This window comes from Olea europaea, chromosome 11 (assembly GCF_002742605.1).
Source record: "Olea europaea var. sylvestris chromosome 11, O_europaea_v1, whole genome shotgun sequence".
Taxonomy (NCBI): Eukaryota; Viridiplantae; Streptophyta; class Magnoliopsida; order Lamiales; family Oleaceae; genus Olea; species Olea europaea.
The window spans coordinates 754,762-770,087 of NC_036247.1; positions in this window are offsets into that span (position 1 = coordinate 754,762).

The following is a 15,326-nucleotide window of genomic DNA, read 5'->3' on the forward strand; positions in this document are numbered from 1 at the left end:
GGATCATTCCCTTCTTCAGGCTCTTCTTCTTCATCAAGTTCAATTACTATCTCCGGTTGAGGTTCTAAGTTTTCCCTCCTTAGGTCTAGGAGTGATTGGCAATACACTTCAAATTCAAATATATTTGGGTGCTCCTCTAGCATTACATCCCTAACTGTGACTCCCATATCTCCCCATTGAGGTGGAAGGGAGTGTATGAGATTATTTATAGTCTCAATATGCGTTATCTCCATTCCAGCATTCACCGCTGTCATGCACCTTTCATAGACATCATGTATATGTTCATCAAGTGGACGGAGCAGATGAGTCATGTAATTCTGAATGACGATTCTACGGTTCAATGCTCCTCTATGTGTCCTAGCCGTTCTACGAGCCATATCTGTTGCATTTTCGCATATCATACACTTTTTTTTTACTCTTGAAAAAATGGCTACTGTTACATAACATTCTACCTATAAATTCTAGCCCAATGCGTATCTTTTGAAAAAAAAAAAACACATCTTTCAAATCATTTCTAACTGACATAATATATCTTGAAAATAAACATAAGTTGTATCATAGCATCGCAAAGCATCATAACATAGTTTTTTCATGAAAACATTAACTTTGAACGTACCTGGGCCATAGGATGAGATTGATGGATGGATGCAAGATGCCATGGAGTATCTTAGACTTTTCCATTTAAAAAAAAAAAACATACTTGGTCTATAGAACCGGCTAAACCGTTTTTTTTTAAACATACTTGGTTTACAGAACCGGCTAAACCATTTTTTTATATAAAAAAACATACTTGTTCTACAGAACTGACTAAACCGTGCTCTGATACCACGCTGTAACACCTCGACTCCTTGTGGACCGGAACGCTACTTACTTTACTTAACTAACCGGTGGTTTAGTCATATGAGAATATGTTTTAGCGGAAGCTTAATTTTTACAATGATAATTTTAACAACAACCTTTCGAATACTTTAAATAAAACATTGAATAAAAAAATAACGGAACGTAATTTATTTGAAGAAAACACAACTTGTTCTTGCGTTCAGCGTTATTCAAATACTTTAAAAAAATAACATTGAAAACGTTCACAAAAATAAATCTAAATAACTTGTTCACCGGGTTTTTCATGGGCTCGTTGCACCACTCTCCATCTTTTCCATCATTCAGGCTCAAGGTAGAATCATATCAATCTGTAGAGAAGGGGTTAAACCCGTGAGTTAAAAAAACTCAATAGATATCATTGGTGAATTCGTGATCAAACTATATATTTCAAAGCTGTAATTTTAGAAACCTTTTCATAGTAGGATTTTCGGTAGAATCCCAAATACGTAGAATCATGACTTAACACGACGCCTCGACCAGAAGTACATGCCGTACCCAGAGGTACCATTAGACATGGAGGTGTATGCCATACCGGAGGTACAATTAGACATACAAATATTAACATAAATCTTTATTTGCTAGAAACGTATAACTTAACACGAATTAACACTTTGCACCTCTACGGCTCTACTTACCTTGATTGATGCTTTGAACCTTATTAAAAATTGCACTCCTTTGATGTTTCAAAAAAATAAAAAAAAAACTCCGTTGAGAATTGTTGCTCAGAAAACACTTCTTGATAGCACTAAAACTTCTAGGAAAAACTATTTTTCCTCCCTCTCCTTTCTCTTTTTTCTAGACTTGAAAATTCTCTCTTTTATGTTTAGAAGTTTTTGTCTAGATGTGAAAAAGGTGTATGCATTGGGGCCTATTTATAGGTGAAAATCTTACAACTTAAGGGCAAGTGAAGGGCCTAATACTGATTAATACGGCTGCCATTTATGTCGAAGTTATAGGTTTAAGAAGGTGCTAGAAAATCGTGTAGGAATTTGACTTTCCATATTCCGCGTACTTCGGTTGATACTGTACAACTTTTAGTATTTCTATCATAACTTCTTTTTCCGATATCCGATTGAGGTAATTCAAAGTGCGTTGGAAAGTTAACTCAAAGAGCTACAACTTTTCTTTAGATATAATTTTCCAAATCGAATGTTTTCTATGTCGTAAATGGGTCTCAAATGAGACTAAAAATTTGAAGTATACTTTAGCCATCCAATATTCATGTCTTAGTGCCACTAAGGTGTTTAAAATTATTTGGGGTTCTACAGATTTTAGGATTCAAAATTTGCTCGGACGCAATTAGCAATTTTCTCTTTTCTTTGGAAGGATTTCTAACTAGAACGGCGAAGAAGAATGCATAGTCTCCAAGGGCAAAGACCCTTGAATTGAAGCAGTAATAGAGGACTTTGATCCCCAGGCCCCTGTGAGGGCATAGGTCATGCGATTGTATACATTGCTAACACCCTTAGACACTTTGACATTAAAATCTTAAAAATGGAAAGGTCCTGAAATATTATGGTGCTTAGAGGATATCGAAGGGGTTGCATTAAAATCAATCCACACTACAAAATTAAAGGAAAAGTCAAAAGTTGCCTGAAAATTAAACAAGAAAATAAAAGATGAAAGCCTAAATAGATATACTCACTTGTGGTAGTTTGAATGCTAACTTTGTAAAAATTTAAGTTGAAAAGATGGAGCAATCTTTTAGCTTCGTGAGTCTCAGAGCTCAAGTTAAAAATAGTTGTTGCCAAAGTATGAAAATCACTAAGAGTTTGACCTTCGAGGGGGATTGGTTGCTAACCTACACCAACACACTAAAGTAATATAATATCAAAGTTAAAAAAAAAAGGGAGAATAAAACACTTACTGTATTCACTATAGAATTGAGACATAACAATCAAAGAGTTTGGATCATTACGTTGAAAACCCCAGTTGTTTTGGATAAAGAAAAACTCTCCTTCTAGTTATGTATCTTATTAGGAGTAATTACAAATTTTGGCACATTCTAGAGCGGGAAGAAATGTAGTAATACTCCTTTTGAGGGTTCACTTTGTTTTTTTTTGCTTTCACTAGATGATAAATCAATTGAAATACATCCGATGAAAGCTCCCTTCTAACCCAACTCCACAACAAAGAGGACACAGCCATGTGAGTTATCCATTTGGAGTAAGTTGGATAGGAGCAATGTTAAAGGAAGAAAAAATCTTCAAAAGAAGTGATGGAAAGGGACTCTAAGTCCCATATTCATTGAATATTTATGGATGGCTATCCAATCACGAGGAGAATGATCCATAGTTTGAAATTGCCCATGAATCATCAGGACGTTAAACTGATCTCGAATTTTACCAAATCCTACTCGATAAGGGTAAAAAAAAATTTAAAGTTTAAAAAACTTCCTCAATCACTCTCATTAAAGCCAACTGGCTCACTCGAAGGTTTGTGCAGGTTTGTGCACCTTATCATGCATCTCAGTACTAGGTTGGGAACTACTCACTTGCCTAAGAAGTTCTGGGTTAACGCAAGTACCAGAGTGAGTAACTGCTGAGTAAGGCAATAACCTTAGTATAAAATACTTATAAGGAGAAAAAAATAAAAGAGAGAGAGAGAGAGAAAGAGAGAAGAAAAATAGAAATAAATATAATTAGTTGAAAAAATAATTTTTTATCATTACTTTAATGTTTGTAAAAGGAAAAATGAAAGATAATATTGAAAAAACAAAAAAATACATATTATTATTACCATTGTTGTTGTTGTAATGTCTCACAAAATCTGGTGATGAATAAGAGACAAATTTTTAGATTTTATTTTAGTATTTTCCATTTAAAAGTTTTTATGCTAGAGACTTTTATAAAAGTCCTTAAAAGTCATTAACAATATGAACATTCCTACACTTATAAAGACTTCTAAAAAGTTTTAATTGAATATATTGTAACTTTTAAAGATTTTTAAAATTTTTTGAGTCTAGATTGATTACAACAATACTTTTAAGAGTAATGTTATTTAACACCACTGTTGTTACAAAACCAATGTAAATGGTATTAAATGATAGGATAATTAAATGAATCATATAACTCTATCTTTATTTGAGCATGTGACATTATGACACTTAGACTGATGCTCTAATACCATTTGTACTATATAGCATTATTCTACTTTTAAAGAATCTCAAAAGGTCTACATTAAATACCGCTAAACATTTCAAATTCTCAAAAAGTCTTTAAAATTACCAATTGAATACATGCCCTTAGTTTAAAATCCAAAACTGTGAGCAAATGGTGTACAAAATATGACAAGGTGTGCAATAGAATGCAATTGATCAACAAATAATTAACCCATGAAATCAATATTAATTAAAGAACGAAAGAAAATCTAACAGATTTCAATAATATTTAATCAACAAAAACCAAACCTCTCAAACACTCTTAGGCAATCTTATTAAGCTCCTCTTTAATTATTGTTATTCAAAAAATTATTTTTCTTAAACACATTTTCAACCACAATCTCGAAATAAAATAATTTTGCAAGTCAACCCAAAACTTTCCCTACTTCTAATAACCCATTTCCAGAAAATCACTATTACAAAATCTAGTTTCCCGACAGATGCAGTTCAAACAAACGCATAAAACCTAACAAGAAGTAAATGATTTGAAAATAGCATCCCAAGTCCTCAACTACTAACAAAAAATATATAATGACCCCAGATTAAGAAATAATACTGCACATGTGGCGATGTGGTTGTACAATAAGGTAGTCCTATTACATATGGACATAAAAAGTTCAATGGTACAAGAAAAAGAGTATATTTTGCCTCTTCTCACATCCCGTCGACAATGACGATGAACTGAGATAAGATTGAGTTCATGCTCCTGCAACTTTATTTTATTCTTTCAAGCTAAATATTGTTGTTCATCATAGAAAGAGACTGGAATGCAAAGCTCCAAGAAAAAGGCATGAAGATGTGATAATTGAAAAGAGGATGAATATAATTTTGAAATATCCAACTGCATAACGTCATTCTATATCAGACAAGTAAAATATACTATTTTTCGTTGTGTTTAAGCATTTAAGAAATTTCCTCCATTGGCACTGACAAGATTAATTTTAATTAGAATTAGATATGACTTGTTTGTTAGGTAAAACTCGAGACAGATTAGTGGAATTGGAAAAAATGAATGAAAAAGGCAAAAACAAAAGGAATTCAAAGTTCGGGATCATATTGCAAATATCCAATATTTGATTCAGACCACCAAACAATAAGTAAAGTTTGTTAGGAGTCAATTGGATACAATTAAGGGTAAAAAAAGATTAAAATATAATTAAAGGATTTTCACAAATCAATTTCCATCCGTACAAAGCATATTCTAGATTTTTTGTTGGAGATTGAGAACCATGTTTCAGTTAGCAAATGTTCGAATTGGAGAAATTCTATTTCTAGAAAAATTTTAGCCATTTGAGTTAGATTTCCAATTCACTTTAAATCACTTTAATCAGATATCTAGAAAGAATGTTATGACCAAAATTCCAACGACTGTACATATATATAGTGTGCGCGCACGAAGGTAGTTTTCCTTATTTGATTGAAACTTCTTTGGAACCCAACTTGGATGTACTTTTTGACCTAATTTCACCTAATATAATATAAGACATGAGCAGCCATTGAAAGATTTTTCTCTCATCTTTCAAATCACTTCCATATCATAAAATCATTCAAGAATTGAGAGGGGAAAGGGGGCAAATTTATCATAAGTTGGAGATGAGAACAAATCTAGCATGTTGATTGAATCAATAAACATCAAGAGGTTGAAGAATCAAAGCCCGAGAGATATGACCCGATATAGGCTGCAAATAAGCAAAAATATGACGAACGTTAACAAGAGGCTGAGGCCAAGGATCAAGATTAATTCGAGCCAACGGAACCGAGTTTTCACTTGCTTGAAGTATTTAGACCAAAATGTTGAAGATAACATACAATTAAATAAGTTTGATGAAGGATATGAGGGCCAAAACAACTTGGAGGCGATGCAATTCAGGATGCTGGGAATCGGGCCTGTCATAAAGCCATGAGACTGTAAGGCTTTAAATCTCATGCGATTGCGCCCAAGAGGAAGCAGAAAACTGACTGGCAGCAAGGGTTGATCCATGCGACCGCATGGACATATACCATGTAGCCGCATGGTGTATTTCGAGACCAAGAACTTTAATTTTCTCGCAAGTTTCCTATTTGCTTTAGAAATCTAATCTTTTAGTATCTTTACAATATTTTGCACGTATTTTCCTTTTAAAATTAGGTTTTTAGGACTTGATAGGCTTGTTTGCTTCCACTTTCTTGTTCTTAATTGAACAATTCAAACTTATCAAGATTAACAATTTTGTGACGTTTACAAAATCCGGGTGAGGTTCAATAATTGTGTGATCAAGAGGTCGACAAATTCATTGTTGTTGGTTGCTTGGTTCATAGTTTTGGATTAAATCCAAAATCTTGAATCTTTGACGTTCTTGCGATCCGATTTCAATCTTGTTGTGGGTTTCGTAGCCATTGTTGCTACACTGGTTTACATTATCGGGTAGATAATTATAATAAAAATTTGACCTTAACATTTCTTTTTTGTATTTATAAATTTTGGGCGATGCTTTTTCATTCTTATTGTTTTATGAGAAAATTGCAGCTATGGTACCAAACATTTCATTTATTAGTAAACTTAACTCATACCTTTCATTTGTGCCATCGGAGATACCAAACCTTTAAAAAAAATCTCATTTGGAGCCCAAATGGATGGACCTACCCTGACCCCACACCCCTCATAGAAGCCAAACCAACGTCTACCTACCCAACTGCGTTGACTACCATCGTCCACCACTCCCAAATCAGTTGATGACCATCATCAACCATCCCCAAACCACCACATCGCAACCTCCATCAAAGTTACTATAAACAATTCATATCATTGCCTATCTACCCAAACTAAAACCCACAACCACAACCACAACCACCACCACCGTATAACTCCACCAATTTCAAGAATTTGAGCAATAAATCAACAAATCACAACCGCCTATTGTAGCCCCAAATGTCATGTATAAGCTGTGGTGGCTCCAATCAAATTTGAGTATGGATTCCACAGCTCTACCCTTTTTGAATAATTGAAATAATATCACAAAATTTTTTTCTTTCAATACAAAATTGAGTAAATAACAAAAGAATCAATGGAGGAATTATTAGATAATCAATTGAATAGTTGGAATATGGATAGAGATAAACGAGAAGTTTATAAATCAGTCGTTGCAGTTGAAATAAAACCAACCCAACTATTGCAAAATCTTGGAATTGGCATCCAAAGAGAGGCAAATAATGTTGAAGTATAGGCCAGGTAACAATGGGCATGGACGGTGGCGGCGTCAGGAGATGGGGTGAGTGGTAGTTGTGGTTTCGATTCCTGGTTTTAGTTTTTGGGGATGGATGTGTGTGATGTATGTAGAGAAGATGAAGTGTATTTGTATTTTAGGTTTTCATTTTAAAATATAATTTTAACATTTTAACCTTTTAAAATTAATCAAAATTTGGTCAAAATGTTGGCTCTAGGTAAACTAAAGGATTAACTAACAGTTTTCAACCATTTGGACTCCAAGTGTGATTTTTTAAAGGTTTGGTATCGCTGATGGCTCAAATGAAACGTTTGTGTCAAGTCTGTTAATAAACGAAGGATTTGATATCGTAGCTATTATTTTTCCTTGTTTTTTCATTAGAAATATGTTTAGTCAGATTCTTTGTATTGGATGAAGATGAACCTTATCGTTTATTTATTTTAATTAAAATTATTAATTTACTTTACTTCTTGTGGTTCTTGGTTAATTTTGCATACCAATAGAATTATTTAATTGTTTGGCGATTTAGTAGATAATTAGTTGCTTATTGAAGTGTTAGAAGAGTCACAATGAGTTTAGAATGCGGTAAAATTAACTTATATGCAAAAGATTTTAGTAATAAAATTTATGACTTGTACAATCAAATAGATAATTTAAAATTTAATGCATTTAGGCATTCGAATTTTAGATAGGAATAGATTCAGGTCGTGGTTAGAATAAATTTAATTTGTCTTGAAAAAAAAGTTAAATACATTAACTTTATCGATTGTCAAGAACGCGTGAACAAAATTAGATTAAAAATAAAAAATTGAAATAGATAACAATAGGTGGAGTCGAAATCCAATACAATAATCCATATTTTAATAAAACCAAACTTTTAAAGGTTTCTTAGATTAATTTAGGAAAAATAAAATAAAAATACTTTTTTGTCACATAATTTGAAATCCATACATAACTAATAAACTTGAATTGAAATTTATTCTCTATGGGATGATACTTTTAACTCACTCAAATCTATTACTTGTGAACCAGTCATACGCTTGCGGAATTTTACCAAGCAAATTTTTGGCGTTGTTATTGTGGAACAAAATATTTAGTTTGAGTTATTCATTTATATAATATTCAATTTTATTTATTTATTTTGTTTTATTAATTTCAGTTACCCATCCTGATTTCTCTTGCGCTTCGTATTCTTCTAGGAATTATTCAACAGTACAGGCATGCTTCTGACAATAGCAAGGGCAACAAAACAATTGCAATAATTCAGCACAACATTGATGAAGAAAATGTGTTTGCAGAAAACATAAATTGTAAGCTTTGTGATGGGATGCATTATACTAGACAATACTTATATACAAGAACTAATCTAATAAAGGCTTCATGCCTGAGGTCCAGTATATATCTATACATGAGGATGATGACATAATACTTAGGGGACTTGGTCATCCCTTGTTGAATGAGAAAGCAGTTGCAAAATATTATAATGAACTTGTTATATTAGATGAAAGCAAAATATGATTGGGAGATACCTCATTCTGGAGAGAATTCAAAAGGTGGGAATGTAATCCACTTGAAAATGTTCAAAGTAAAGAACTACCATTACCTATGGAGACCGTGAATCGAAATTTAACTCGAGGAGATATCAATTGTTGAAGAAGATTATAAAGAGGATAACAAACTAATCACAAAAGAACTAAACAAAGAAGTGGCAATTGATAAAGATGAAATTAACACACAATCTTTTGACTCCATCGATTGCCCAACCATTGAATTTATGATTAAATTTGAGGAGGAGATAGAAGTCTAGCCTATTAATTTCGAAATGGATAAAATTGGCAAGTTATATCACATTGAAGGAGAAAGGTTAAGATTTGGAGAATTAATGAAAAGTGGAGCAAAGTAAAAAAGAAGCAAATTGAGCAAGACGTCAAAAACTTTCAAAATTCATGACATAAATTACCAAAGTCAAATTAATGACTATAAATGAGTGTTTATTGGAAGGCAACCCAATTTTCTTCTCTTTTTATTTTATCTTCTTTCTAAATTATAGAATGAGTAAATGTTATTGCTTTAAATAGTATATGGCATTTTCATCCTCATATTTTTCATTATTATGTGTTAGAGATTATTTGTTAGTTGTTACAATTGACTTTTTTATTATGAAGGAATATGACACTTGAACACATTGAAAAAGAAAAAGGCATAGCAAGTGAGTCAGCAAATTCAAACCAGTCCATTCATTGCCTGTAGGTGTATCAGGGGAGTGTAAGTTTTTTTCTTTGCCCTTAATATTTATATATTGCTTGTTATTTTTGACATTGAGGGCAATGTCTGTTATGAGTTTGGGAGAGAAAAAAATATCGAGTTTTACTTTTTTGTTTTTGTTTTTGTGCTTTGTCGTGCGCAAAAAAAAAATAATCTGAAAATTAAAAAAAAAAAATTTTAGCTTTATTTTTGCTTTTGATTGATTGTGTGGGTTGATAAATTTGTCTATTATGATACATATATTTGAAACTATCTATCAGGTTATAAAAAGCAGAAAAGTCACATGTTAAGTTGATCTATGCTTATTCATGTTAAATTTGACATTTTTGCGTACAAGATTTATGTTTTGCATCATGAAAAATTAATTTGATTCAAAATTTGAATAGATTAAAAAAACTTAGTGACCTTAAATGCAAAACTCAGATAAGTTATACATCCTTAAACCAATTCTAGAATAGTTTTGGGGGTGATTGAGTTGTTATAGGAAAATGTTAAAATAAATGTGGACTTCATATGTGCTAAATTTTGTGTGAATTGTCTAAAATCAATAAGATGAAAATTAGGAGAAAATCTTGAGTTAGGGATTGATTTTTGAGAATTAATGTTCAATAAGGGACATTGTACTAGTCATTGCAAAAAAAGAAAAAAAGACTATCTTATTGTTAAACTTCTCTTCATAAACATTATGACTCGAGTGATTAAGTTTGTAAGGGTATCTAAAATTTGGTGCTTTGTAATCATTTGACTTGAGAATTATCGGCCAAATGCTCACTACAAGGGTCATTTAGAAACTTAATAGAGAGAAGTAAACACATAAGATAAAAATAAAATAAAAAGCGAAAAAGTAGGTGCATGAAGTAAAAGACATATTGTATGCATTGATTAAGCCTCAAACACTTATTTTTAGAGAATGAAACATTTAACAAGGAATTATTAGTTTAGTTGATTCTTGAGGTTGAAGCGATAAAAATAAGAAGAATCTTTATTTGTTGATTGAACTGAAATTAGTAATATCTAAACAAATTAGAGATGATATGAATTAGTATATAAATTCAACCTTAGATCATACCTTGTGAAATGGTTAAAAAATAAGTTTGGAGTTATGAATCTCACGAGAGAAGAAATCATAAATTTATGATGATTAACATGAATTCACACTCACACCCACACACACATCGGTTTTGTATTGGATAAATAAAAATTAATTTTAACTTTGTGATTTTGTACCAGTTTATAGTTTTGATATATAAATTCCATTCTTGAGACTAAAGACAGATTATGTAACCATATTTGTTTAAAAAATAATTTATTTAAGTAAAAGTTTATTTTGTTTGAGCGCAAACAATATTTCAAGTTTGGGGTGTTTGATAAGAGTATTTTTACACTCATTTAGATCTTTAAATAAGATTAAATGTAATAAATTTTGATGATTTATGACTTAATTAGATATTAGTTTTGTTTGTTAGGGAAAAAATTGAGGCAAATTGGATTAAATAAACGAAAAATGGGTAAAAAAGAAGGAAATTCAAAATTCGAAATCATATTGTAAATATTCAATAGTTGATTCGGTCTACAGAACAATGAGTAAAGTTTGTTAGGAGTCAATTTGATATAGTTAGAAGTCAAAAAATAGGGAAATGCAATCAAATGATTTTCACAAATCAATTTTCAAGTGCACAAAGTATGTTCTAGATTTTTTGTCGAGAATTAAGACCCATTTTTCGGATAGCAAACATTCATATTGGGAAAATTCTACTTCTAAAAGAATTGTAATCCTTTAAGTCAGTTTTTCATTGCACCGTGAATCACTTCAATCGGATATTTGGAGAACAAATGATCAAATACATAATCATGCGCGCGCGAAGGCAACTTTCTTTATTTGATTGAAACTCTTTTGAAATTCAACTTAGACATTTATAGACCTAATTTCACCTTATATAATGTAATACATGTGCAACCATTGAAAGATATCTCTCTCTCACCTCAAAAATCACTTTCATATCATAAAGTCATTCAAGAATGAGGGACAAATTCATCATAAGTTGGAGAAAAAGACAAATCTAGCACGTGGATTGAATTAAGAAACATCAAGAAGTTGAAGAATCAAATCTCGGGGTAGATAATCAAGTACAAGAATTAGACTATGACATCTTTCTCTTGTATTTATATATTCAAGTAATGCCTTTCCATTATTATTATTATTATTATTATTATTATTATTATTATTATTATTATTATTAGAAATATGTGTCACTAGATTCTTTGTATTAGATAAAGACTTATTGTTCATTTATTTCAATTCAAACTAGCAATTTAGTTTATTTCTTGTGTTTGGCCATCAATTAGATAATTAGTTGTTTGGTGTAGTGTTGAGAGATTCACAATAAGTTTAGAACGTGGTAAATTTATTATATGTGCAAGAGATGTTTGGAATAACTTTATACTTATCCAATCAAATAGATAATTTAAAATTTAATGCATTCTAATAATTTGAATTTGGGTTAGGAATAGATTCGGAGAGTGGTTAAAATCTATTTAATTTGTCTTGAAAAAAGAAAGTTATGCATATTAACTTCATCAATTAAATCAAGAATAGAAATAAATAACAATAGGCGGTGTCGAAATCCAATAAAATCATCCATAATTTGATTTAAAAAAAACCCCAAATATTTATAGTTTTCTTAGATTAATTTAGCAAAAATCAAATAAAAACTCTTTGGTGTTACATAATTCGAAATCCAATTCCCTGTGGGACTATACTCTTAACTCATTCAAAATTTTCACTTGTCAATGATCTTATACGCTTGTAAGATTTTACCGAATAGGCACTAGGAAGAAAATGCGATAACTCACATAAAAACGACAAATATATGAATTGAATATAATAAACTCCAAATTAGGATAATCTAACTTCCCATTCTCCCTAAATCTTTAGTGTACCAAGCACACTCTCACAAATATAAATATATTATGTAACCCTAATCACCCCTATTTTTCTGAAGGACTAATAATTTACAAAGAATTATAGTCTTGTACTTCAAAAGCTACTTTATTTACTTGGTAGAAACTCTTTTTTTTTTCTCAATAGATAAAAATAGATTATAAGTCGATATGTGGGTTATGATTTAAGAACACAATTGAAAATCACTACTAAAAATACGCTTTTCACCTACGGATGATTAGAAATGGATTATATGTTAGTAAAAGTATTAAACTTTTAACTACGAAAATCACAAATGAAATTTTCGTAGGTAAAAGTGGTAACTCTTTACCAACAGATATTCCATGCCAAAAGTTGTGTTTAATATACGTACTATTTACCATCAACATTTTCATAGGTGATATAATTCCACTTTTTTCCCTAAAAATTGTGTCAACCTTTCACCTACAGATTTTTTGTGGGTGAAGAGTAGTTCATATTACCAACCGAATTGTTGTTGCTAATATAAATCAATTTTAATAATTAAAAAATTCAAACACTCTCTTACTGGAATATTCATAAATGAAGAGTAATTAATTTTTCAAAAGAAAAAAAAAAGTCAGCCTTTTCACCAACATAAATTCTATAGGTGAAGATTAATTCATATTATTCAATTCTAATAATTAAAAAATTCAATCATTCACCTACTAAATATATATAGTTGAAGGGTAGTAAAATATAAATAATTATTTATACAATAGTACAATCTCTAAAGTCAAAAGAAAGGTATAATAAACTACAGCTCAATTAAAGGAATTTTTAACCTATATCATAAGTTCACAATAAAGTCTTTGGAGTTACCCTCTATAAATTTGCGGTCCATTAAGTGATTAAACAACTTTTTATGCCTTTCAATTCAGTTGGCTAAAAGTTAATAATAACAACAACAACAACAACAACAACAACAAGAATAATAATAAAATTTTTTTTTTGCCACACTTGCACCTATGCGGCTATTTACAACGCTAATTTTTACCAAATTGTAATGGTAAATATTTACCAACGAAAAGTTGGTTAATAATGGTTAAAATTTTTATCAACAGAATTTTCATTGATAAAAGGTCACACTTTACCAATGGAAAATTCTTCTATAAAATGTTTACCCTTTACCTATGGCGTGATCCATTGGTAACCATCGACCTTCAAATTAACAATGAGTTTGTGATTGCTAATATTTTGTTTGTAAAGAGTAATGCCAACAGATATTGTAATTTCACGAATAGAAATTTCGTGCCTGAAGCCTTTTTTTTTTTGTAGTGGATATAGTTTTTGACATATGCGAATACTTTCATTTTGTCATCAAAGTCTACTTCGATTTCATGGTGAATAGGTAGTATGAGTGAATCATAATGAGCTATTTATATTTGTCCTAGACTGTCGATCTATAGGGGTACTTTGAAAAATCTTAATATTTCCTCTATAGAGGAAACTAGGACGAGCATTTATTCCGTGTTTTATAACACATTGTAATTCTCTTCTTTTGTAAAGTGCATTCCTATAACAAACCAAGTATAGTAGTTCTCACATTATAGAGTTAAATACCTTAAATCGTGTATTATTCTTGCATGTTATATGCATATCATTTATATATTGTTTATGCTATTTAATTCAACCTTAAAATAATTCCTTATATGAGATAATGACATAAGAAAAGTAAATATTTAATTTAACAGAGAAAATCACCCCACGCACCCCACATCCCATTCGTTACACACTAATAAATAAGAGAAAATTACCCAAAAACCTACAGTTATAGACTAATTAACATAAATAAGGTGGGTTAATTTAAATTTCAAATATCAGGTAGTAATTTGAATTTCTTAATTATAATTTATAAATATTTAATTGATCAAAGGTGGTCATTATTTCTAACAACATCTTAATTTTACACATGATACTTTCTCTCTCTTCTACACACGTTCTCTCTCTCTCTCTCTCTCTCTCTCTCTCTCTCATTACACGATCATCTTCGCATTACCCATTCACCAGCGATTTTTTTGTTCATCAAGTTCAATATTTTGGAATCTCAACACTCACACATTTGGCTAATATGTGATCTGTATAAAATGATGTGGGTTTCAATTTAGGGTGTTTCTAATATGTTTTGACCTTTATAAAATGTTATGTATGTATATTTTGGCGTCAGGTTGTTTATATATTTTGAAATCATAGTAATTTATTGTACATTATGATTTGTATAAGAATGGAAGTATCTTATAAAACCAAGCAAATGGTTTCCAAGTAAGATAACAGTTAGCTCTACAACATGTCATCATGAACTTTGTAATGAAATTCAATAATGTACACAAGCAAATACTTGAACATACATGTTTCTCATATTATATGCACTGTAGGGAGATAATTGTTCAGTCAGTCACAGTTGATTAATCAAGTCTTGTTACGGGTAGTTAATCAATCGAACAAACAAGAGATGTGGTTTAACATAAATGGATAATTCTATCGCTTCTGAATTGTTGAATTTTGCATTGTCACTAAACTGTGGTGTGTTGGTGTTGATGATCGACTCATGTTAGAGGCAAAACCTTCTCCAATTAAGAAAAAGTATTTCCAAGAATTAAACACTACACAAGCATGACATAAAAATGATATTTCTATCACTAGATGATGATGCACTTGAATATAATGTGGCTAGATTAGGGATCATTTATCTAATTACCAATTATCTCTTTGCCACATGATACGCCAAGGTAGTGGACGATTACATTTTTTCATTTGCCGATGATTTTGAGACTTTGAATATGTTCCCTTGGGGAAAATATCTCTTTGAATTGACATTATCATGATTGAAGAAGGGTTTTAAGAAAGAAACAAGCCACTA